Below are 27,969 nucleotides of genomic sequence, written 5' to 3'. Positions count from 1 at the left end.
CAATTCAATCCCCTCATCAAACCTGAGCAAGTAATCGCTTAAGTTCTCAATTTGAATATCTTACTGAATGAATTTAATGTGTCTTCTTTCACTGGTCTTAGTCCTACTATATGGCCTAATTAAAGTTATAAGGGATCTATGGGCATCTGATAGCCTCACATTCCTTTCCTTTATGGTAGTTTTGGTTCTATGGGTTAAAAGCCACCTTTTCGGGCTTGTCGATTCAACTTTGGAAAAATAGAGCCTCATGGTATCATGCTCTTTAGCAGTAACTGTAGACCGAGAAATATATTTACTGCTATAATAAATCGCATGCAACTCAAGTTATTTTCAACCAAATACATCCATGGAATTAATACTATTAGCTTCCACTGAATACTGTTATTATTGATAACAAGTTCAAACTATAGGCCCTTAGTCATATGATACACATTAGTAACCATAATGATCACCATTACTTAAGAAAACTTTTTATTTATTGGAGTCCCTACTATATTGTGGTACATAACACTTCCAAGATACTAGCTATTAATATTTATTTTAACCCATCTTTTGTTGGTATTTATATACCTTACATCGTCTTGTATTTTATGTATGTACTGTGAAATCCTAGTACCTAAGGTATAAAAATTTTCTTATATGGTTGTATATACATCTGAATCTCAAAGATATGCATGAAAACTTAGTTTGAGATAATTTGAACCTAAGAATACCTGGTATTCTTGATTCTTAATTTAGATTCTTGCATTATTATTTTATTTCTCACAGACCCACTTGTAATCATCTGATGCATTTTAATTTCAACAATGGAAGTGTTGTAGGAAATTTTTTGTAGGGTAATTTGTAGAGGACTATGTTAAAAGACCAAGATGAAAAGCTCGACTTGTAATGGTTTTCAAAATTTTAAGAATGAAGACTTTTATAGAAGAGGAATGTGAATTACCCATAGGATAATCGAGGTATTTTTTCTTTTTACTTATCCATTGTGTTGAGAGGAATTTTTTTACTATGCTTTTGTAATGACCCCACACTCTATAAGGAAATTTGCGACCACTAGCTATGATGTTTGATCAAAACATCAGAACCACTTGTGACTACAATGTTTTAGTTTGTGTCTAGAGTAGATGCAATGGCCACATATTTTCTTGCAAAATTCATGATAAACCTTTGTTAGTATTAAGGCTAAGATCACAAGTTTTATGTGGTCCCAAATTGTATGGTGGAGTATCCCCATGAGGGAATGAAATGACCAATTAAGCTCATCGCAAAGACGTAAAGGAAGATACGATTGAGGGTTGGAATCAAGTTAGCACACTGAATTAAATTTAAAGGAATTCTTGGGAAAGCAAGAGTTGGAGACAAACCTCTCGATCGTAACCAATGAATGAGAATCTGTGATTAGTTTTGAGAATTGGTCAATCCACAAAAAAGTCAATGAATTTCTATGTTAAGGAAGGAGATGAATCAACACAGTGTTAAAGGGAGTCTCTGCAACACCAAAACCATAATCCAAAGAAAATTTGGGATGTGTGAAGAAGGGAGATCAAAAAGGAAAAGTAATCCCTATTGGTTTGGACTCAGAAAAAGAGAACATAGCTCTGCATTAGACAACAAAGGAAAGAATAGAGCTCTGTATCACAAACTCTAACAATGAGTCCTCAGAATTGTGTTATATGTAATGAGATTAGATATGACACCAGGTTGTTTGAAAAATTTTAAATAAAAAAAACATTATCGTGCTGACCTTCTTGGTATTGGTTGCAAAAAATGAAGTTGCAGGTGAAGATGGTGTGGTGAGTAGATAATGTGCTTGACATCGAGCACTCCCTTGTTAAGAATTTTGGCCCTATATACTTTCTTGATGCAGTCATGGAAGCTTAGGTAGTCACCTATAGGGCATTAATAGGGTCTGGGATATTCGAGGTCCTATTTCTCATTGCCTCCCTCCGAACATAGTTGCACTTACATTGCGCAATGTGCAACAGTGACTTGAAGTGAAGGTTCCTCTTGAGGTGGTGCCTCTTGGCTGCTACATCTAAGGCCATTGTGATGTCTACACGTTGACCAACCTCCTACCCGATGGGTGCGCTGCCTTCTCTCCTATGATCAAAGATGGAAGAGAAATACCCCAAACACTCTACTCAAACCCTAAACCCCTCGGATTGAAGACTTTGTGATTAATTCAAGCAACTTTGAAAAGTGCAGAAGACAAAATGATTTAAGTCCATATTTTTTTTTGGACAAAATGGCTTAAGGCAAAAGGATAACTTTAATACGAACTGGGTTAAAAAGGAACAAATGATTAAATCAAACCACTTTTAAAAGAACTTAAGACAAAATGATAATTGTAAGAAAGAATGGCTTAAGACAAAATGATTTTAAGATAAAATTATCATTTCGTCTTAAATAAATTTCTTAAGCACCCCTTTTATGTAGTAGTGTTAGCATAAAAATCATATGTAATCGACCAGTGGAAGTTCTCATCAAAAACAGTAAGTAAATTAATGGTATCATTGCAAATAAACCTTCTGCTTTATCTACTAATCATATTCTGAAAACACCTTCTGAATCAATAATGTTCTGAATACCGCCGAGCTACACAATTTTTTTTGATTATGTATATATTCACTAGCTCTTAGTTTTTCAAATGCAAAATCGGCTCTGACTATTGTAACTATGAAATGTATTACACACATTATTTGTTAATAAATAAAAATTAAAGATACCAAAGATGTAATTTATGAAAACCGATGGACATATACCTCGAAGCTACAAAATCATATCATCCATTTATTACACGTCTCGTTTGTATGTTTATGTATATTCTTTACAATAATGGTAGCTAGATCATAGGCTGTAGATAATAATTCTCGCTACAAAAAGAGCATGTCAAATATGGCTATTACAAAACTACAAGGACGCGTGGCTGGTGCCCACTACTTAGTCAGTATCATATTTTAATTATGAATAACTTGACACATAGATTTGAGAAAGCTCAAAGATGCATGTTGTTTGACCAATTATTGCAAATTGCTTCACTCTCTTATTTACCTACCTAAATAAAGGTTGGTTAAAAAATGAATGGAAAATTTAAAAAATTCCATGAATGTAGGAAAAATGTGTCACGTAAAATGGGAATATGCAGAGAAAATATGAAAAGTAGCGAGTATGTACAGAGAAGGAAAGATGAAAAAAGACAACAACACTTCTGCACATTTGCAAGTTTCGCACAACGTTTGTCCATTTCTCCTATCCTCTACAATTTTGCAATTAATAATTAGCTTAACTTATAATAATACAATTAAAAAATATGAAATTGTTATTTCCTTGCAACAATTAAATTAATTACCTATTTATTTTGGACTCTTCCAGAGAACAAATAAAAGAGTATATCGTTACAAATTATAAGAAAATAGATAAAATTTACAAAAGTGTGTTGCATTGCATTTATAACTATCAATGAACTTTATTGCTTCAAAACGAAAGCATATAGAATTTAGAGTCTTACAATCCCTCAAAGTATAATGAAGCATGAATTGCATCATGGACTCCAGTATGAATGAGAAATATGAAGAAGACATTGTTGAAGAGGTAAATTTGTCCAAATGTGATCTAATATTATCTTATTCCTAGAAATAAAATTCCTTTTTATTTCTTGTAACTGCTCGCACTACATATTATAATAGTTGTTCACTTCTTTTGATATTTGAATTAATTTCAATATTCAAATCTCCAATAAGTATAAAACTGTAATCACCAAGTGTGAATTGTGTCCTTTCTATTATTGTATGCAATTCATAGCATTTGACTTTCTCTTTACAAAAACTATATATTAGTTTTTTGTATGCTAAAATTAGTTGCTCGAAAAGCAAAGAATCTTTGATTGGTTGCGCTTGGAACAAGTCACCTCAAAATATTACATCAATATTTCCAAAATAAGCCAATGGAGTATGCTTAATTTTGCATAAGTTTTTAGCAACGTGGTATAATAATGTTGATCCTATCAAAGATGCCTTAATAACCAACATAACATGAAGTTGTTTAGAATGTTTTGTCAATGTGTCTAATTGTTCACTTTTAAGAAAAATATTCTAATTTATTAAATGGTAAATGGAATGTATAATGCAATGTTAGACCACTTGCTTTGTAAGTTTCCTTCCCTATATATGCAGTGATGATTCCTTTCAATTGATCTGGGTCATATCTGAACATGTTGCTGTACAAATAAATTAGAGATTAGAATAGTGTTATAACAGTAAACATTTTTCTAATGCCCACACCACCTGTTACAAGTACGTACAATGGGTCATTCGGATTTTTTTCTCATCCACTATTTGTTTCACTATCTTTTCCTATTATGGGTCAAGAATTCTCATTGTTTCATATAATTCTATTTCTTCTAGTACTTGTGGTTGCTTTACAAGTTGATAAGGCCTCTCAATAATTTTTTTTTCATTTATAACCTTTTGCAAATATTGAAAATATGAATCGATATCATATTCTTGATAAGATTTTTCGCTCTCTATTTCTTTAGATGCAACAAATTTATTTCAAGCAATTCACTCTCTTTGTTTTCAAGCTCAACAACTATGCTATCAATATCAACCCACAATGTCAATTTCTTTTCTCGTTATGTTTTATGATTTTCTCAAATAAGAAATATGAATTCTCCCAACTCAAATGTTGTTCTTTAAATATGTTCTCGTCAATACGATATGGGACATACAACATTAATAATTCTCAGTAATAATTATCAACATCAATATTTTTATTATACTTTGAATACCTTATAACATATGGTCTATCAAAGACACGTCTTTTATTTTTTAGTGTATAACATGATGCAAATTCCGCTAAACATACATTTTTAATGTTTTATGGTGATTGCATATAGCAATCGATAATTAATAAACATGCTATGTTTTCATAATCATTGAGTTCATGTTCTATGTCTTTTGGATTCTTTAATAAAAATGTTTAATCATCTATCACTGAAGTATTAATAAATATACATTTTCTTGAACTCGTATTCAGTGGCATTAACAACACTATCTATACAGCTTGTTGTGTAGACATTTTCTATAAGTTCAATAAACGTTTTCCAAGTCATGCAATTGTTTCTATGATATAACCATCATTTTTTTGACACTCACTTTTCTCACTTTTAAACATTCATGTCATTGTTTTATCTAGCTTTGTCATATACAAAGTACAATAAGTAGTTGTAGCATATGAGTCAATTAAAAGTTTAGCATCAGTATTTTCACCCCATATACAACTAATCAACCTCTATTCATCTTCCTAATTTTTCAATATTTTATTCCTCTTCTCCATAAGATTGAATATTTCCTTCTCAGACTCTTTGGAAAATAACTCTGAATCTGAAGGGTCCATCAGATCCTTAATTTGCTGCTCGATAATAGTTCCTTCCACATGGCCTTTTTATGCATGCTGATCCAAGATCTGACAACATTTTTTGATATATTCAGTTTATATGTTACCTTTTCCATATGCTTATACAAGTCAAAATATAAAGGATGCATCCATGGTTTTCCCACAAGCTCTGAAAATTCTATGTCTTTCAACCATATATCCTTAGCACCACTCTATTCGAGAAATATCATGTCATGGTCAAACATTCCTATATGAAAGGATGATGATAGAAATCGATTGATCCTCTCGATTAGATAAAACTGCACTATAGAGTTAAAATTGTTTTATGAATTATTTAAACTTAATCAAATTTTACTTTTCACCATCTTAAGGATAATATTGGTTGATTTAACATTAAAGCTAACCTCCACTTAAAATATAACCCAATTTGAGAAAAAGATCGATTAGTGCGACTAAAGGAATTATGTGAATATGGATTTGATTGGATTTGTTTTGCATGTAGATGACAAAGAAATTTACTATTTGATCTACTTGTCAAGCACTCATCTTAGCCTTGCAGAATTACCAAGCACATGAAATTTTCCCACGAGTCGTGTTTGTCTTGCAAATTTGCATAGTCGTCACGTTAATCGTCTTTGGAAAACAAATAAATTAGATGAATAAAATCAACACAGACTTTGGTGAACAAAGAAATTGGATGAATAAAATCCATAGGGACTTTGGCGAACAAAGAAATTTGATGAATAAAATTGACATAGTAATCATGAACATAGAAACAAGAATTAAATCGATTGTTTCACACAGCAAGTGGGCACAAAGGTTGTTTCCTCCAATGAGATTGGCCTATCCATCATCTGCAACTCTTCTTCATTTACCATCTGGGGTAACATATTAGCCATGACGATTTGATCAACTATATTTTTTTCCTTTGATGACCTGGATTGGGACTTGAAAAAATTAAGAACTTCTTTTTCAATGTCATGCTGTGATGAGAGAATCTTACTGTCTCCGTCTATTGTGTACCATATGGAGTTTTCACTCTTTATTTTGGAGGCCACCCTATGAAAGAAACAGGTGTTATTTTCATCGTCGTGAATCGAACACAATCTACTTTTTAACCTCCATTCATCTTCTTGATTTTTCGATATTTTATTCCTCTTTTCCATAGTATTGAATATTGCCTTCTTAGACTGCTTGGAAAAGAACTCTGGATCTGAAGCGCTAGATCCTTAATTTCCTACTCGATAATAGTTCCTTCCACATGGCCTCTTTAGGCTCGTAGATCCAATATCTGACAACATTTTTTTACCTTTTCAGTTTATAACTTACCTTCTCCATCTGCTTATCCAGATCGAAATATAAAGGATACATCCACGATTCGTGCACCAGCTCTGAAAATTATAGGTCTTTCAACCATGTATGGTTGAATTTTAAAGGTCGGACCTTTGTATCCTTAGTAATAATCCATTTGATAAATACCATATCACGATCAAAGATTCATATTGTTGGAGAATATGATTCTAGCCACCTGCTAGGTTTCATAGACATCCATCCATTTGTCATAGTTAGTTGAGATTATTCCAGTTATCTTGAATTTAGTTCAGTCTTACTGCAGTCATTTATTGTTGATGTATTCAATATAATCGTATTTAACTATTTCATAATATTAAGAAGAGAAATCCTCTTCTCCATGTTAGTTTTAATTTCTTATCATGGTATTAGAGCTTCAGGTCACATAAGACTTTAGAGAGAGCAACAAAGATCAATAATTCGAGGAAGAGAAGGGGCCTCCATTGTTTTGAAAAAGATAATGGTGTGAAGTCCATTATGTAAAGAGGATAGAGAAGATCATTATCTCCCCCTCAATTAAAAGAGAAAGAAGATATAAGTTTTAAGTTTTTTCTTTAATTTTTTTTTCAACGATCAATACACTCCTCCCTAGAGAACAAGTGCGTTGACCCTGCCAAACTTACGATTTTCTCAACTTCCTTTTTTCAACAATATTCTCAACTTCTGTGTTTCAACGCAGCAATTTTCTATTGAGAAGAGCGCTGAAATCATACAAGTTGAGGCACGAGGTTTCTTTCAAGGTTTGAGGTCATGAAATCACCATCACATCTGAATGAAATTGTTGAAAGGTACGAGGGCTCCACAAAGTCAAATATGGGTACACTAATGGGATAAGAGTTTCGTGAAGTTATGCAACCAAAGTCTCACATTAAGAGTCTCGTGAAGTGATGCAGCCAAAGTCTCACATTAGTTTCAATCTCTCTCGCTCAAACACGGGTTTTGTTCATAACTAAGAGCATTAACAAAAGAGCACAAGACACAAGTCACTTGGGAGTACGAGTCACGAAATTCATTTGGAGCACCCACTCAATTTTCATCAAGGAAAGCATGATTTATTCATAAGGCTAACATATTTTTTTTTAAGTTATTTCGCGGACTCTTTAAAAAAATTGTGTAATGGAGTACACTCAGTTTAAAAGGCACTCCTATGTTCCATCAAGTAAAAACGGTTTTATTCCTAAAGGATTTTTTATATTAAAAAACAATCATTCTCTTATATTAAAAGGGGCTCCATTCATGGTTATTTTTTAAAGAGGCCTTTTGAAAAAAAAAAAACAACTATTCAAGTTGGTTGTGGGTATTATGAAATTTAAAGAATGGGTTTATGATAGTTTTTGTGAATGAAGCATCGGTTTTTTTAGAGAAATTGTATATCCATTTTTTTTTTTTGTCGAAGTTTAGAAAAAGAGAAGCTACAACAAAGATGTTTTCATTACAGAAAACCATATTTTCTGTAAGTCAGTTTTGTTATTAAGATGCAGTTGGTGAATGCTAAAAAAGGGAAAATACAAGATGTTAAAAAAGTCAAGCAACAACTAGAGATGTATGATGTTTTTTTGAATGAATGGGAAGTGAAGAGGCAAAATGATGCTTTCACATTAAAATACATAAAATAATTTGTAGATGAAAACATTTTTCCCTTGATTTCATATGCCAAGACAGCCGAGTCTTGGGACACCCTTGAGAGGAGTTTTCGTGTAAAGGGGAGCATTGAAGTTGAAGATGAAATTTTTGTTGAATCCCACAGTGCTAAGTCGCAAGTGGATGATAATTGTGATAAATTTGTAGAAGTAGAAAAAGAGCACATAGATAATTGTGCTTCTGATGCTAATTACAACATTATATTCTGCCCTTCATGAGATGCTTATCATACTGAATTCTCTATTCATTACATAAAATCCTTTCCTGCTTATAATACCTTATTCTCTGTTCGTTACGTAAAATCTATCCCTGCTTATCATACCTTATTCTCTGTTCATTACATAAAATCCATCCCTACCTTTGATAGGTAAACCGAATTCTATGCAATATCATATCTACAATAAGAATATTACAGTCAACATATTTATAATAAGAGTACCATTGTGCGCAAGAAGATGTATCCCGTAAAAAGGAAGTTCTATCCTATGAAAAAGGCAAGGCATAATTATTTTTATAATATTTTTATTTCTTAGTTTGTAAATGAGTGATGTTATTTTGGATATCTTTATCGTGTGTATATCGATCAATTTGGATATATTTACAACCTAGATCAATTGATTTTAAATGATTTATTAAATAAATATAGATGATTTCGTGAATTTTATTTTTAATTAATTATTGTTAACATATATATTTTTATTATAAATATTTTTGTAATTTTATTAATTAACAAATTTTATTTTCCATTTATATAACACTCTGTTATATTTATATTTTCTCTGAAAAAACACTCTGTTATATTTATAATATTAATCATATCACATTTACATATAAATTTGAGAAAGGAAAAATGTAACACAATTTAAAATAATATATTATATTTATATTCTCAGATCTTTGCATTGAAAAAAGAAAAGGTTACAAATCTTTTATTCCATAAATCGAAATAATATATAATCATCATTTGAAATCAAAATAATATATAGCGATATTCATAATAATAATAATATTATTAAATTTAATGCTCAATTCATTAAACATATATCTATTTCTAAATAGCATGCCTTTTCATAGTAGTGGAGATTTATTTATATGATATCTTTGCAACATTTTTGGCTTAGTTGGAAACTACTTAAAAGAAAAGTAAAAGTTTAATTAGTAATCTTTCATGGTAATGGAAGAGTTAAGGGCATTTATCCAATATTTACTCATTTTGATAGTAACTTGAATAATTGTGTATGTAGATTGATGAGATAACATGTATTTATTCAAATACTAGGGATATAAGATTTTAAACTTATCTTATTTTAAGAAATGCTAATGCTATAGTTGTGGAACGATATAAAAAAAGTGAGAATTTTGGTTGGCTTCAAGTCCATGAACAAATCCCTTGCAAAGTTGAACCTTACTTCTTACTATTTCAAGATCTCTTTCTTGACATTTATGGATATCTTTGGGTTACTATTGTTAGAATAGGGATAATAGGATGGGATTTCAAATTCAAGTTAGCATATAATTTAGGTTGAGTGGCGGAGATATCTCAATACCTGTTATGCTTGTCTAGAGTGGTACTATGTAGCTTTTGCCACATATCCTACCTGAAGGTAACTCTAGTTCTTTGGACACATGATTACCTAGGTTTACAATAATTTTGATCCATGGTGGCATCTATCTCTGGTAGTGGACTCCCCAATCTTCCAATCTTTTAAAATTGCTAGCTACATATTCCCTACTGTGTCCTTTTGACCCAAACTATCTTATAAGTTTTGAAATCCATTTTGGAAAACCCATTCCTTAATTAAAAGTTCTCAATCCTTATTTGTTAATTCATTTGAGAAACCCCATTCTTTAATTGAAAGTACCTCAATCTTTTAGTTTTCCCAACTTCTATTGTTTGATGTAAGCCTAAAAGCATGAACCTGTATGCAAATAATCAACGCCTAAAAACAATGTAAACAATCATTTTTAAAGAAAAGACATCAAATCACCAGCATTGACGGATCTTGTGTTGGATTATGTTACATTTTCTATTTTGATCATATATGTAATTTTGGAGCTAACGGAAGAAACAATTAAAATTAGTACGGATTGAATTTACAGAAAGAGAGATGTCGTGGCCCTTTGTAAATTTCCACATTGTGGGTTCCACTGGTGGAAATTAGGAAGTCGTCCCTACTATGAGATCAAAGTCGAGTTTATTTTCCCCTCTGAACAGTGTGTAAACAAACCCTAAGCCGATCTTCGACTAGTCCATTCACACTTGTCCTGATTGGATTTTCTAGGGAAAACACCGTTGGATGTGTTGCTAATAGTTTTCATTATACAAATTTATTTATCATTAATAATTTTGATTACAAACATTTTCACTCCATAGATGTGATTTTTCAAATAATTAAACATTTAAGTTATTTTCTCACCCTAAAGAAAGGTCAATTCTTATAATAATAGATTAAAATCAACCATTTTAAGTAATAATCCAATATCATTGATCCAAAACTAAAACATCCTAAATTTACAGATATTTTTTTTTTTTTTTTACAAAAAAGCATGAATGGGAATGTCAAACAAACATTCATGGTAGTATTGTAGGGTTTTATTTAATGAAGTGCATGGATTTGACCATAAATTCGACATGGGAATAACATTGACCATTATAATACTTTGTATGCAACCTTGAAATTATGAACCATCGTACCCTTTAAACTTGCATGGATGTGAGTCATGGCCATAAATCCCACACGATATAACCTCAACTACTATGCTAAGTATTTGCGGTGTCTGTCCAGTCCCTATAATCATACATAAATTATTGATGAAAGTTCAATTCACTCGATCATTAATATATCGAGCCTGACTCCCTCCTTTTGCCTTTCTACTTCACGCCCTGATTAATTGTAACACCTAAGTATAGTTAGCTCTGCCTCGGCCAAACCTGATAGGCCTACTTCGACTTAGAGTCAGAGGTCAGGCCTCCTTGCTTGGAAGTTGTTCATTAATATATCGAGCCCAACTTCCAACTATTGAAATTAATCTCAAATTCGTGATCAAATTCTCTGTGGAAAACTCCATTAGATGTGTTGCTAATGATTTTTATTATACAAATTTATCTTTAGTTAACACTTTTATTACACACATTTTCACTGCACAAATATGTTTTTCCTAATAACTAACCATTTTCGTTATTCCTTACCCTAAAAAAAACTCGCTTTCACTTTCATAGATTAAAATCAACAATTTTAAATAATAATCCAATATCATTGATCCAAAACTAAATCATCCTAAATTTAATGAAAATCAAATCATGAATAAAAATGCCAAACAAACCTGCATAGTAATATTGTGAGCTTTTATTTAATGAAGTACATGTATGTGACCATAAATTCTACATGATGATAATGTTACCATTATAATACTTTATATGCAACCTATAAATTGTAATTATATCATTAGTGCCAAGTAAAGGTATATTAAAGTAATTTAAATATTTTTTCAATTTTATTATTCTCAAATCTTGTGAAAGCGAGAATTTTTTTTTTTTGTTTTTAAAATATTTGTATGTAATGGCTTTGAATAATAGAATTGGATAAATATTGTTATGAACATAAAATGATTAATTAAATCACACGCATGGCAAGGAGTCAACCACTATTATACTGAGACTCATGTCGATAACCCACAATTGTGCACTTACAATAGTTGTTACTGTAATATCATATGCAATGATCATTTGAATTATGAAACATGACACATTTCATATTTTTTACCAACATAAAAAATATTATACAAAGAAGCAATTAAAAGAATAATTTATGTTTAACTATTTTATCAAAAATAATATATAATATTTATTAATTTTTCTAAAATTTTAGTATTTTTGTATGTTAATTATAATATAATTTTTTTTTATATGTAAATATGTATAATAGAAAATATTATAATTTAATTATATAATTCCTTGTTATATATTTATATAAATAAATATTTATTTTTAATATGAATCTATGTGTTATTATCCCTGTAGCAGTAGATGGTAAGATATAACACATCCCATAATAAATTGACAATGAATTAATTTGTTGTTTGACAAAAAATTATAATTCATCCTGCAATGTTTACATTTAATAAATTGACAATGAATTAATTTGTTGATCAAAAAAAAGTTATAATTCACCCTGACACGTTTACATTTTAAATACTTTACTGGAGGTGCAAAATACAAGAGGACTTCTAACATATATCCAAGAGGACTTCTAACGTCTATGAAGACCAGTCTCAATTAATTATCCCCACTTACACGAAGGGAAGTTTCACACTTTACTCGTATCCATTAAGTAATCTTCTACATGAAATCATTTGGAAAAAATACACGCATCCTAAGTTTTGTCAACATTATTTTACTGAAATATTATTCCATGGAATAATCTTCTACATGAAATCATTTGGAAGAAAAAAACATGTGCTCAGTTGTACATTCTTAGGATAGCCTCCTACAAGGTTAGTTGAATACACTTTGAACTGGGGAAACAATTTACATTACTATGACATCTCTGTAATCGATGGTTTCAATGTGCCTCTCTCCATAACTCCCTCCTACGGTAGTTGAAAAGCACTGATTTGTAAAATAGATGGGTTCCCAGATGTATACCAAAATCCCAATGATATTACAACAAAATCCATGCTTGCTTATCATACTGAATTCTCTCTTCATTACATAAAATCCATCACTACCTTTGATAAATAAACTGAATTCTATGCAGTATGATATCTACAATAAGAATATTACAATGTTTATTGTAGTATCATATTTATAATAACAAGAGGTTTTGCAAGAAACAAGTCCCTGCCCAATCAGCAATTGCACCTACACTTGCTTTAGTAGCGTTGTTGCAAATTATACGAGGTGCAAAATATTCGTGTAAATCAGATCTTTCGAAAAGTTACAAGAGGTGCAAAATATTATGTGTAAATCGGATCTTTGAGGTTCGTTAATCTATTGATTACTAACAAAGCGTACTATACTATTATGATTAGCATAGTGTGTATTCAATTAGTGATAGTATAATTAGCATAGTGTGTGTATTCAAAGATAATAAAGATAATAATAAAATGGAAAGGAATTTATGAGAAACTACTATTTCTAGAAACAAAATAAGTTGTGCACTACTACAGAGAAATAAAGGAAAATATGCTTCTGTGGTTGCCAGTGTAACTTTCTTTAGGAAAACATTGTTGATCTGTGAGGCCACCTCATGCAAATAAAGGATTAGCAGTGAAAGAAGAAAGAGTGATTATGAAACAGTAAACTCTAGCCATTGAACAAGATAAAGGTGATGCCTAGTTAAATTTGGCACTAAAAATTACATCACAACAATATGGTTGAATGCTTATTTAATCTTCTATAGTACATCATAGAAATAAAGAGTGGAAATCAAACATCGACGGTGATAAATAAGCTATATAGTACATCATAGCAATAAAGAGTGGAAATCAAACATCAATGTTCATAGATAAGTTATATAGTAGAGACCCTAATGAAAAATTAGAAATTAATTTATTAAAATTCCCCAGCATTGTTCAAAAGGGTGGGGTGTGTCATCATGATGTTCAAGTTTGCAAAACTATACATTGATTATCAATGGGGGCTTGTTTGTCGGTTAAAGAGAGGGTGATGAGTAGGGTACAACAGGCGGGGTGTGCAATGGCATGCGAGTTACAAAGGCATTATATCTATTGCTATTGGGGACTATGCAACCACTTGAGGAACTATATAACAATTTGGGAAGACAAGCAACTGACCCTAACAGAGCTACTATGCATGCATCTAAGGAAGGAAGCTCGGGCAGCTAAGGTGGTAAAAGCACCACCATTAGTGGAAGCAGCATCTGTAGAGGAATAAGCTAAAGAGACAATAGGGGTAGGGGCAGTAGTATTTTATTAGCCAAAGTGAACTAACGTATCATTTGCTTTCTTTTGATGGGGTGTTGTCTCATCCTATTACATACATAATGTGATTATTTCTCGATGAATATTTTCAAGAGCTTTGAGGGCTCTTAAAATATAAGGTATTCGCTCAGATAGGATCTATGGTGGATGATCCACTCATCCAATCGGGATATGTACCATTAGACTAATAACTACCCATTCTTATTTCTTTATCATTGCCCTATAGTTAGACTTCTCCATCCTTAACCTTTCTTACTAAAGTCCTCTATCTACTACCCTCATTAATTTACTACTCTTTATGACTTTATCAACAACCATAAGATACACTAATGCCACAACGAAGGGGAAACAACATCATACACCAGATACTTCGCTCCCCTTGATTATGTATTGTTAGTGTAGAATACTAACTACATGTTATATGTATAGTTCATAAACAAGAAGAACATATAAACTAATAAGAGTGCATTTTAAAATAAGAGTTGTCATAGGAACTTTGTTGTTGTCTCTGTAGAGTGAGGAGTTCAGTCTAATATTCCTTAGATATTCCTAATGTTCCTTATAGAGTATAAGCTAGTATAAGTTCAGTCTAATTATAAGAATAGTATTTTGATATCATATTACCTGATCGAGGCAAAGTGATAGCCCCTTACAAGGGATCTACATAAGAGAGTTATAGGCAACATCACTATTCAGCAAGTCACTAGGAGCACTTCTTCAAGATCAACAATTAGATTTGCCTTTATCCACCAAAGCAAAGATAGTAACAGATACATACTCAGAGACATAAACAGATACATGCACGCCTATATCGACAGTAAAAATAGCACATACATGGACAGGTACAGGTTAAGCAGTCTATTCTTATTTAGACTCTTTTTATCCAGTAACATACCACTGAAAGAGGAAGAGAATCGTGCATTCTTCCTTTCTATAGTACACAACCACGTCATTGTATTCCTATTATAGGTTCTTCCCCATTTTACTACCTTATAGGAAGGAAAGACTTCATATTCGTATAAATAAGAAACACCCAATATTAATATACAATAGGAGCCCAGTCTTAAGGCTTAGCGAGACCTCAAACTTTATATACTTCTCTTTGGGCCTGAAAAATGGTGATGCTTTGGCTCCTATGCACAAATCCAGAAGTACCCGGTTTACCCACCCTCAACTTGGTAATAAACAAAGGCAAATGCATTGGAAGCAGAGAAAATGATAGAGCCTCTTCCTTTTCCATATGAAGATCCAAATCCATCTACACCTGTGGTAGGTGACCAAATAGTCTTTTATTGGGCATCCGAGCGAGAATCAGCAAAGGTTACAGGATGAGAGGAAGCATCCGAGCAAGCAAGGGAAACGCCAACAAAATAAATAACAGTAAAAGAAAAGGCAGGAGCAGATTCGAAGCGAGTAGTTTTTGTTGATTTCATTTGAGCAGACCCAAGTGCGGAGGATCCAATTGATTGAGTTTAACCCCTATAGGTAGAACCGACATTAAAGTCAGTATCATGACCAGGTCAGGGAAAGAACCAAAGTAACTCAGTTATTCCTCCTCTATCCCATTTTGGGCTAGCACCTATAATAATTACTTATTTGGCGCATTTCCTAATTACTAAGTCAAATGAACCTATTTGGTGCCCAGAGGTGGCTCGAGATAGTCGCTGTCTCGAAAGGTTATGTTTATGATGAAACCACCTACACAGTAGATAGCCTACACACATGAAATGATACAAGTAGATCCCATTGAAGCAGCACCCGCATCATCCTTGCCATATATCTGTCTAATAGCTAGTGTTGTAGCTGGATCAAGGTAAACAAGCTCTCGAAAAGGAAGGTCTAAGTGGAGATTTTCTCTACAATGATGTAAGCTATGCACATGTATCCATGCCTGCATTTGATGGAACCGCATCTTGATCTAAAAGGTATGCTAGGTGAAGCATTGATGGGGAAGTTACTTCTTTGACCAGATCAAATGAAACTGTGGGTCATGCCCTTGGTTATCAATATAAAACCAGAAGGGATGCAGGAAAAAGTGATCGAACAAGCTATCAATCTGGAATTCGTCCATTCACTAGTTATAGAATGGGAATTCAATCTCCATTTGACTTTGGTACTTTCTTTGGTGCTTTTGGTTTTAGGTAAAAAATTACATGATCATTCGCTGGTTATGGGTCAATAGATTCCACTGCATAGCGAGGTGGCTATGGCCCTAGATTTTGATTTGCTTATTAAACTTGGTCAATTGAATATGAAGCTATAATTGTGTCGAATGTTGCTTAAACTACTGCTTTTTCTTATTTGTCCCCTTATGTTTCTTCAATTGGACCAGACGATCTGAGTTGAACCAATGCATTTGATGATCTACAAACATATATATATATAGGTACAAGATAGGGAGTCATGCCTGTGGTCGATAGGTAGGGATGCCAAATGAAATGCATAGCCCGTTGCAGATTTGAGGGCTATCGATTCTTAAGCTATGAGAGAAACTCGGTAAACACACACCTCCATTACTGGTGGTTATGGGTCACCTTCAATTGCTTCCTGAGTCATTGGAATTCTCTTGCCCCCAATTGGTGGGATCTTCTACCTTAGCTAGTGAGGGCGTTGTATTCATTATGGGTCTTTCTTATTGGTGCTCCTCCTATTGGTTCTTATGTTGCTTTTACTCGATCAACTGACTCTCTTCTCTCAGCTGACGTAGCCTTAGTTGGTTCTGCTTTTGCTGGTGATGGCAGGTGGGTATGGAACTGTGCAAAGAAGTACTGGCATTGGAAAGGATCTCAGGCAGGGTGTTGGCTATCAGACTTAATGGGTCTGCTACTTCACATTTGGATTTACATCTTGATCTCTAACTAGATTTTCTTATACTGGATCACCTGCTACTAGCACTAGGGGACAAGTTGGCTCTCTAAAAGGAATCAATGTTAGGAAATATGCTGCGATGGATACTGACTCAACTCAGTTAGCTACCCCTTCCTTATTTTACCGCCTACGCTTATGTTACTACCTTCTATACCCTTGCTCCTGGCACTACTACCTTTGCTTCCTTTTCAATGGGTTCTCGATATTCTACAAATGAATCTTGATATCGATCGTGAACTAGAAGGGATGCTTCAGGCAAAGCACACATAGGGTGGGGCAAGACAACAAGTGGATCAAAAATAGAAACTAGTTATAGGTTAAATGGTGGTGTCGGATCAATTTCAATTGGATATGAAACTTGGTCCTCAAGTTAATAAGCTCGATCAACGGAATTTATTGTTGTTGGGTATCAATCTAGTCGGAATGCTAGGTCTACTAAATCAATGGGTGAAGCTCCTAATGCCTCTGCCTTTGTTACTAATTCAACTGGATCTGCTTCAATGGATACTGGCTCTTGCCTTTCACTCAACATCATCTATTCAACACAATCTACATGGAAACAAATCCAAAGTATTTCCCTTTCTTGAAAAGAGGGACTTTATATAGCTAAGAAAGAGGGTTCATAAGATAGACTATATGCATATGACCAACAATAATTACCACCCTACTATTATGAAAGGAGATTTATGAGCATGTCCAATTATTACATATGTGAAAATAACGGTGGACATGATTCGAATATTTGTTGATGAGAGAAATACCATGGTGCTGTTGGAAATAGAGACGTAAATGTCGCTGGAAGTCGAATCAACTTCGTACACCTACCTAGTCCTCCTGGGCATGTGCATATTGATCTCGAATCAACTCAATCATCAATTTTAGCATCTGGGTCACTAATCGTTTCTTACCATTTGCGGGATCATTCTATGGTAGCCTTTGCTCCTTCGTTCACTGAGTTGTAACGTCAACCATGAAAATGAAATAAAAAGGGAGGAATTGTTCCATTTCATACCGACGCAGTGTTGTACCATTCCAATTTGTACAATCTTGACATCTATTGTTGAATTGTCTCATCTGCAGGTCATTCTATGGGAGCCCTCATGTTACTATTATGTACTCTCTATAGATAGAGCTACCGAATAGTAAACAATTGTGATGAATAGTTTTAACTGGTAATGGGGCTGGTGCTAATGTAGTCATTCTCAATGGCCAGAAACTCCCATAGACAATTATTACGTATGTAATATTTCTACCCATAGTTGTAGATAGAATAACTTGTTGAGCTCATTCAAGCACTTATCCTGAAACATCCATCCCTTTATATAATAATTAGGGGAGGAGAGGCTTCATTTTATCAAGAATAGTTGTGAAGCCCCACCAATTCATACCTCTGTTCCCTAGGTCTGTGTCTCATTCCACTCTTTAGGAGAAAGCATCTATCTACACTCAAATAATAGTAGGTCATTGCGTGGACAAGATTTTATGGTAATATAGATAAATGCATAGGTTTGTTGATACATCCTTCTACATGGGTTCAATACCCCACATCTATACGGAGTGCACACCCAAACTCAACAGATGCAAGACCCCACATTGTATGTACAGTCCCGCCTACATTATATAAGAATTTCAGCACTTTCTCTAAATAGTAGGGTGTTGGGAGAGAGCCCCGCTACCCAACACAAGGGAGAGGGTTTACCCCATTCCCTTAGGATAATTAACTTGATCTCCCATTCGAGCATTGGTTAGATCCCACATTGATCATAGCTAAGGTTGATCCTTGATCTCTTGCGAAGCAACTAAGCTACCGGTGTGATTGCAACACAAGCTGAGGTGGGTGGCATAATCCGCCCCTTTAATTAATAGTAGGCGGGGTGAATAGTGTAGACCATCGACATCAATCTTCGTATATATGTATTTGTATCTATATTTCTATATATTCCATACCAATCCATCATCCTATCCATCTTCCATCGTTCTCCTTTCTGTGATGGTTGGTAGAGAAGGATCAGCTTCTAGTACACACTATTTTTCTTTCTTAATTGCCTTCACCCTACTCCTTGGCTTATACTACGGGTATTGGGTAGTGGAACAATGTGAACTTTTGCCATCTAAATAGATTTCTCTCAATATTTAGACACGACACCATCCATAAGCGGAGCTATTGGTGGGAGTGGTTTTACCACTCGAGCGTACATACCATACTATCTAAAGCGGGTTCGTTCTTAGCTACTACTCCACTTTCTTGGCCATGACTCAATCGCTGGAACAACCCTTGCTCCTTCCCTTATAAGCTATGTCACTCCTTGTTGTCCCATGCCAAAGTAAGTATGATCCAATCATCAAAAGTTTGATCATCTTTTCCAAGAGGTATGCCCCCAGGTACTAACCAGTCAATGGTTATATGGATGCCCTGGTCCTAAGTCCTAGGTCTCTATGCCCTGGTCCAGGTTGAGCTAATGATATGTCTTAATAGCTCCGTTGATTGTATAGGTCTTCTTCTAGTGATAGGAGAGGTACACATGGGGTGGAGTGTCACACCCCCAGGCTGGCGGTAGTCTTTCAACCATGCTTGGCAAGGTGCGGCACCACCGAACACTTTCTTTTCCCCGATACTTATGTTCGTGGACTACGCCTAACCACTTATCCTACTTAGTTTGTGTTTCAAAACCAAGTATTATTAATGTTTCCTTTATAACAATGAACACCCATACACATTCATTATCATTAGCAATTATAAACGAGAACACAATTGCATAGTATAAAGGGAGGGGCAACTCCCTGAACAATGAGTCTGCCCAAATAATATATTATACAGTCTTTCAATATTACAAAGCTTTACAAGTATACTTGGAAACACCAAGTTTCATACTTGTCACACTAAAAAATGTCACCATGGCTATTTACAGTTAGTATGGCTCTATCAACAGTCATGCTATCCTCTTAGGCAAGTCTTATGCCTCTGCTCTCCATGTCAAACTCCAAAAAGAGAGAAAGTCTTTATAAATGTATTTATCTCTGGGTATGTAGGTTCTCTCAAACTTACCAGCGGGTACGCACCCAATGTTCACAAAAGCTGCGTACTTGTACGCTCTGTATGTAAAGGGGCAGGTGCGTACCCCTGTAAAGGTCAAAATCCGCAAGTTTCATCTTTAAAAAGTTACTTGTGGTTATTTCTAGAGCATTCTAGAAGGTTGTTCGACGTGTATTGAGCGCCTCCAGATGGTTCATGTACCCCTACCAAAGAGGAACTTATCCCATCAATGAGGGAGCTATCCCATCCAAAGAGGGGATTATCCCATTGATGGTGGACCTGAATAACTTCCTCTAGAGCACTATAAATACAGGCATTGGGCCAGAAGGAGGGGAGGTTGGAAGCTAAACATTTCTAGGGGTATATGCTACTGGAATTAGGACTCCCATTTAGAAGCTTGTGAGGAGAGATTGCCATCTTTGATTGTTCTATTTGGAAGTGGGTGAGCTTTGTCAAAGTAAAGGAGAACTCTTGATGGACCCTGGGAGGGACTTGCACAACACCGAGGCTCAGGTTGTAATTGTTCCTTTTGTTTCCTATTAATGCAAATGAGTCCATTCTTCTCAATAACTTGTTATTTATGAGTTGTTTCATGTACTCCTTGGTCTATGTGTTAAATATGTTTTATTTTATGACATTATCAAGTGCTATTTAATCGTTTGATTGTTAGTGGATGCAGGTTTTCAAAGTGAAGGAGGAGCGCATCCGGATCAGCAGAGCTGGACTGCTACAACAACGTTGGACTACAGGTAGGATCTAAACACTTGATTTCTTATATAGTAAATGCATGTTTAGAGAAGGATTGCTCTTATTTGTCTTGTTTTTCACTAGAGAGTCTTAGGCTCCTAGGGAGGTTGGTTGTGTCCGCACTATCAACTCTTTCTGCCTGAAAAATTGGCGACTCCGCTGGGGAATCCATTGATGTGAAAGTCTTTTCCTTTGTATGCAACTTTGATCTGAGAAAAGTCATTTATTTTCTGGTTTTTGGCTCTGTGACTTTGTTTTTGGGTGGGTTAGCTTAGGGTTAGATTGAATTTATTTTTTCTTGGATTTTTCAGTAGTACGCACCCTCTGAGTATTGCACAGTGCGTTCTTGTATGCACTGTTGCTGTGTGCACAGAGCGGGCCCGCACCTGGCTTAACCGGTTGCCTGCGTACCCTGTTAAAAATTAAGAAATTTCCATTTTTGGCATTTTTTCTCTTGGATTTTGCTTTTTATTAGTTTTTACTGCCCAGATCCATTAGTCTCTTGTCAAAGATCTTCACCTGAACTTGTTTCGATAGCATTGAGTGTTTTAGTGGATTTCATAGAAGTTTAAGCCCTAGGGTTTGATTTTTGAGTAGGTCTTGTAGTGACTTTGGTGGTAGAATTTGTCAAGCCTTAGGTCTCTCTAGTTTTGTCAGCATTCTTAGAAGTCAGACCTGTCATAAAGTCTACCTGTGAGAGCAACTTACCTTTGAGTTGTCTCTTTGGAAAATTTCAAAGTACTTGTTGATTGAGTATTGAATTCCATTTTACAAAAAGAACAAAAAGGTTTGAGTTTTGTTTTGACTGGTCTTTTGATTCTGCATTAGCTGGTCCTTGACTTGATTTTGGTCAAGTAAAACAACCTAGAATCATCCTTGTAGGCTTTTGCCTCGTTAGGTTTGCTTAGAGTAAATTTCTTTTTGATTATCTTGTGAGTCAAGTTTTCATAGATTTTATAACTTTTGAGATTGATTTTCGTTAAAATAGATTTATATGCTTTATTAAATAAGAGAAAATATGAAAACATCTCCTTTGAAAAGTTTTGTTTCAAGTAGCTTTGAAGAGTTTTGAGAGAAAAAGAGTTTTTCGTGCACGTAAGGAGTGGTCATGTTTGTATGCTTGGAAAGATAAAGAGAATTGTTTCTTTGATTGTCTTTACTAAGAAAGTTGTTTTCTATAAAATTTGCATTTCTCAACTCTCTTAGTTAGGAATTTCATTGAAAGAGAAAAGTAGCGTAAATCATCTTAGGTGCATCTTTGTAGTGGTTTGAGTCGAGTCTACACACCATTGGTTTCACTTCCACTACCTTTTGTCTTCAAAGAAAAACCATAAAATTAACGCTTAAAGTAAAATCAACGTAGTAACTTTTATTTACTAGGGCTCTGAAACACCAATTTAGATCAGGCTAGTGTCTTGGAGTAGGAGAGTAATTAACTCTCCAAGACAACAAAACCAAACAAGTAGCTTATCTTGTGATAGAATAAATCCAATTGTCTCATTTGTACTCTGGGAAAGCTCCTCTTAAAGGAGAAGCATGAGCTCGTGTCCGAACCAGTGAGGGGATCAATCCCCCCTCGTTGGGAACGACGCCAGACACGCACGTATTACAAATGGTAAACCTCGGATTAACCATTGTCGAGGAGCCAGGGGTCACGTTTCGGTAAACCTTGGATTATTGTCAAGGAACCGGCAAGGGGATTGAGCTTGATACTCTGCCCTTGCGTGCTTTCGGAGTGTAGACTGTTCCCCTAGGTGCATTTTTTGCGGTTGGTAACCTTAGTGACCATTATCTTTAGGATTCTACCGAGGTGACGGTGGAGGGAAGATCCCACTGTACCTGGAGTAGACGTCGGCTAGACTCACTTGGATTTTCCGGGGGGTTCACTTCACTCGAGATGGTTAAAGTGGAGGAACTTGTGCCGGTCTATTCATTAAGCAGGTTGCCGGGGTAACTGTTCCACCCGCCACTTTTGTACTAAATCCGGCAATGTTGGGTTTCATCTCCAACTAGCCTTTTCGGTCTGGAAGGCTACTGTTTGTGCTTGGTTTGATGCCCTAGATTCTTTAGGCATGTGATTCAAATTTGTTTGGTTCTTTAGAGACTTTAGGTGGTTTTGATTTGAGATTTTAGTTTGTTTTCGTGTGTAGTAGTTAAAAGTTTTTAGCTGTGGCGGAATTACCGTGACAGTCCCGTAGACTTCGGGGCCAGTCTCCTGAAGTTGTTTCTGTGGCCGAATTGTTGAGAATATCCCGTAGACTTCGGGGTGAACCTCCTCAAGACAACCCCAATAATCTAGAAGGTTTAAAGGTCCTTGTAACTCCTCCTAGTGGCAGTAGAGTAGGTTCACCGGAAGAAGGAGAATATTCCTTGGTAGTCCATTCAGATTACCAAGGTCTAGAGACAGGTTATAATCCCGAAGCTGTTACAGTTTCTGAACTTGTTGGTAGTTTTTCGTCTGCTAGTGATACAGGCGAAGAACCTGAAATATCTGAACCTGTTACTCCGACTTCTAGTGTTCCAGATTCACCAAGAGTAGAACGAGTTATCACCGAAAATCTTCCTACTGGTCTGATTGCTATCGAAGAACTTGCTCCAGAGGAAGAAATAGGCGTCTCTAACCTTGAAGATCAACTCAATATTGAGCTCAGGGAGCGTGAATCTATCTTCTACAGTCCTCCTAGAAGTACTACTTGGTACCTTTCGTTAACCAATTATTTAGACAACTCAGGGGTAGGTTTTTCTACACCTCGTACTCCCTTTCCACCTAGAGGTATTTATACTCCTGTAAATATGTCTGGTCAGTCATCTGTGTTTACTCAAACTCCTGAATCTTTCTTACACGGCGGTCCTTCTGTTCCCACTGGGTATCAATCACTTTCTGGTACCTTTGCGGGGGCATCTCCTCAACCCATTGATCATGGGTTATTAGCTGGAAACAATGGTAATATACCATTGGGTGTAGGATACATTTACATGATGTGAGGTTCAGTTCCCATTTCCCAACCTCAAGGTGGCCAATTACCGTCTGGGGAGAAGCCTCAGTTAACACCTGGGGGGCAACCTCAAGGTACACAAATCGTGTCTGGGGGGCAACCTCAAGGTCAGTATGTACCTATGGTGCAATACATGCATCAAGGTCAACCCCAGCCTCAATATGTACCCCGGGGTCAACCTCAGTATCAACCTCAAGGGTATCAACCCCAAGGATGGCAACCTCAAGGGTATCAATCCCAAGGGTATCAACCTCAAGGGTATCAACCTCAAGGTCAAGGTCAACCCCAGTATCCGTATTTACCTCAAGGTTATCAACCTCAAGGTCAATACTCGAGTCAAGGTTATCAACCACCTCAAGGTCAGTCATATGTTCAAGGTATGGGAACTGCACCTTTCAATTATCAATCCTATCCTCAATCCGATTATGGATCTCAGTATCCTCAACCTGTTACGGGTCAATACCCCGGAATGTTAGTGTGGGATCCATCACAGGGTCAACAGGTGTTGCAGCCAAGTATACAGTTGGTACCTCAAGCTGGACAACCCGTAGTTTCTGGTCCACCCCAGCAACCGCAACATGTCCAGTCAAATGTTCAAACTTCTGTAACTTTTGTAGTTACTCAGCCACCAATTGCACCTAGTACGCCATCTCAAACGACTGCTGCAACTACCGCTACGTCTGCCGCACTTACTTCTGGAGTATCGACAGCTCCGGTTTCTATTGTCTCTGCAACCACTCCTCAGACATCTTTACCATTGTCTGGATCTACGATTCAAACCACGGTCCAGATGCCTACAAGTCAGCCTGGTATAAGTACGGTTGTCACTGCTCAACCTCAATTTGTTCATCAACCGTACCAGGGACAGTACCAACATGGGCAAGCTGTCCAACAGCCGGTTTACCAGTATCAACCGTATCCTGGGTACACTTATCAACAACCTCAACAACCCCAGTACGGTCCGGTTAATCCTGGTTTTCCAGGAGGATATAATATCCCTAATTCGACTCATGTTCCTAGTTATCTTGGATATCCTCCTCCTGGAACTGGTCTTGTGACCCAGAGTTTTAGAGATCCTAACTGGCAGTTACCATTTATCGCAACTTTGGATTTACCAGACTTGACGCGCCTAACGAACGATCCAATCCAATATCTTCCGTTCTGGCCGCCTATGCCAAATAAGTTGCCCAGTGATATACCCAAGTTCGAAGGTAAGTATGGAGAGGATCCGTCCAATCATGTGATGACTTACCACCTCTGGTGTGCTTCAAATTCTATCTCGGATGATTCGATCCGCTTACGTCTTTTCCAGCGTACACTCATTGGTCTCACGACCAAGTGGTACATTGAGTTACCATGGGCCTCTTTTTACAATTTCAGCCAGTTAGCTACCTCGTTCTTAACTCACTTTCAGTTGCCGGTCAGATACGATAACGGCACGGAGCTATTAACTTCACTAAAACAATCAACGTCCACGTATATTTCTGATCACATTCATGAGTGAAGACGTCGAAGAAGGTTAGTGAAAGTTTTTATTCCGGACCAAATCTTAGCTGAATGGTTTGTTAAATCATTATTACCGAAGATTACTGAAGATGTAGCTAAGGCCGAAGTAGTTACTGAGGAGCAAGTCATTGCTCAGGCGCAGTACCTTGACTTAGTTTACACTCAGTCGGGTACGTTACACGAGAAGATTCCAGATCTTCCAAAATCGAATCAAATCGTTGCTGCTCCTTCGGGATCTCATGCCGCTGATGGTATGATTGGTATCGTGAATACAAAGAGTAAGAAGAAGTCTTCCAAGGCTTCAACTACTCCTATAATCACTTTGCCCGATTCCCCGATAGGAGAGTCTTCTCCTGAACTTTCCACCGATATTCACGCTGTAGAGTCATCTACGGCCAAATCAAAAAACGGTGGAAAGAAGAAAGGAAAGAAGAAGGCTAAAGTAGACAAGGCTCCGAAGGAGAAAACGGAAAAGTTGGAAACCAATGACGAAAAGCGCAAACCTCGATATCCTTGTCTTATTTGTGAAGAGGATCATTTTACGAGAGATTGCCCTCATCGGGCCGAGGTCGTGAAAATAGTCAAAGGTTCTCCCACTCCTGCTGTGTTAAAAGATCCATTTCCAAAGCAGGAAAGTAAAATGATAGGTTCTTCCTCGACTGCCAGTGAAGAACCCATTTTGATGATGTCTCATGTGAGGATTGCGACTCGATCGCAAGATTATGGTAGTAAGAATCCTGTTGATGGTAAAGAAGCAGAATCTTCTCATTCTAATCCATCAACCTCAGCTCCTGGTTCTGATCCACTACAGATCGAAAAACCTAACCCGGACTTAGTAATCAAACCGCCCGCCAAGGGTGTACTTCGAAGGTCTGCTTTCAATCCACATGCAAGAGCAGCCCAGAATTACAACATTGTTGAGGACTTAGTTGTTTGACCCTCAGCAATGTCGGCTTTAGAAGTGCTGCAATCATGCCTAGAACAACGCAAATTACTTTTGTCGGCTATCGGAGCTGTTGATGTTCAGGACCCGAACCTGATAATCTTCGATCTAGAAAATAGTACACCACGTCTACCCCATCAAATGGCTTTCCAAATTCCAGTGATAGTAAAAAAAAAGCCTATTCATCAGACTGTGATTGATGAGGGAGCTTCTACGTGTATTATGTCGATTTAATGTTGGAGATCGCTTGGTTCTCCTTCGTTGAACCAATCCCCGACCATCCTTAAGGCCTTTGATGGCGTGGGTTCCGTCCCTTTGGTATTATACAAGAATTGCCTATAGGGGTAGAAGGTAAAACCGTTAGTCTAGATGTGGAGGTGGTTGATGCCCCTCTAGACTACAACCTTCCTTTGGGTCGAATTTGGTCATATGCTATGACAACGGTCGTTTCATCGGTCTTCAGAGTAATTAAGTTTCCACATAACGGTAAGATCGTGACGATTGATCAGCTGACATACTTTTCATCCGACCCAGCCTCTTCAGAGAGTATCCAGCATGTCGGTAAGACGACAATCCCTTATAGGGACGTTGGCGTAGGTTTAGTTAAAGATTCCGGTTTACTGGGAACTTTTCCTTTCCCTCCAATCAACGCAGACACTTCATTTGCATCAATTCATATGATTACATTAGACAACATTATTTATGATGATCCTTGGATTGTCCCATCTGAATCTGAGATAGACTCATTCGGTGATGTTATGCGTTTGAGTCCATATGAAATTGATTATGAAGCTGTCATGTCTTTTACCGACTCGCGTTCAACCCAAATCGACCAAATGAATGTGGTCAGTGAAGAATCACTTTTCACCTCAACCTTAGAACGGATAGCGTTTCCCGAAGTCGTGTCATCTGACGAGCAACTTCGCGAAATCCTAAGTGTAGACAATCTACCATGGGAAGATCTTCATCACAGATCTTCGTTTTTACCTAAGGATGATGTTTTTGAAAATGATTTTTCATCTATCTTTACCGCTGAATATGTCAAAGACGCTCAGAATCCAACGAAACATTCTGATTCAGAGTTGAATTTAGGGAATATTTCTCGCACTATTCCCATTGATATTTCAGTGAAGCCCGGAATTGAGGAAAACATTCATATAGGTGCCTCATGTACACAAGATGAAATCCAAACTTACAAGGCCCTATTCCAAGAATTCTGCGATGTGTTTGCCTGGTCTTACGAGGAAATGCCGGGAATCGATCCTGCCATTGTTGTTCATGAAATAAAGACCTACCCGGACGCTAAACCCATCTGGCAACAGTTGCGTCAAATTCACCCTCGGAAAGCGGCTGCAATTAAAGCAGAAGTCGAAAAGCTGTTGAAAGCAAGTTTCATTTATCCAATCCCGTTAACGGATTGGGTATCGAATATTGTTCCGGTCAATAAGAAACAAGGAACAATAAGAATCTGTATCGACTATAGGGACATAAATCGAGCTTGTCCAAAAGAAAACTATCCTACGCCTTATATCGATCAAATTATTGAT

Source organism: Pinus tabuliformis, chromosome 1_2, assembly GCF_031772625.1.
Source record: "Pinus tabuliformis cultivar Carrire ecotype Pingquan chromosome 1_2, CPIR1, whole genome shotgun sequence".
In the NCBI taxonomy this organism is placed as follows: domain Eukaryota; kingdom Viridiplantae; phylum Streptophyta; class Pinopsida; order Pinales; family Pinaceae; genus Pinus; species Pinus tabuliformis.
Note: the sequence above shows the minus strand (reverse complement) of the source record.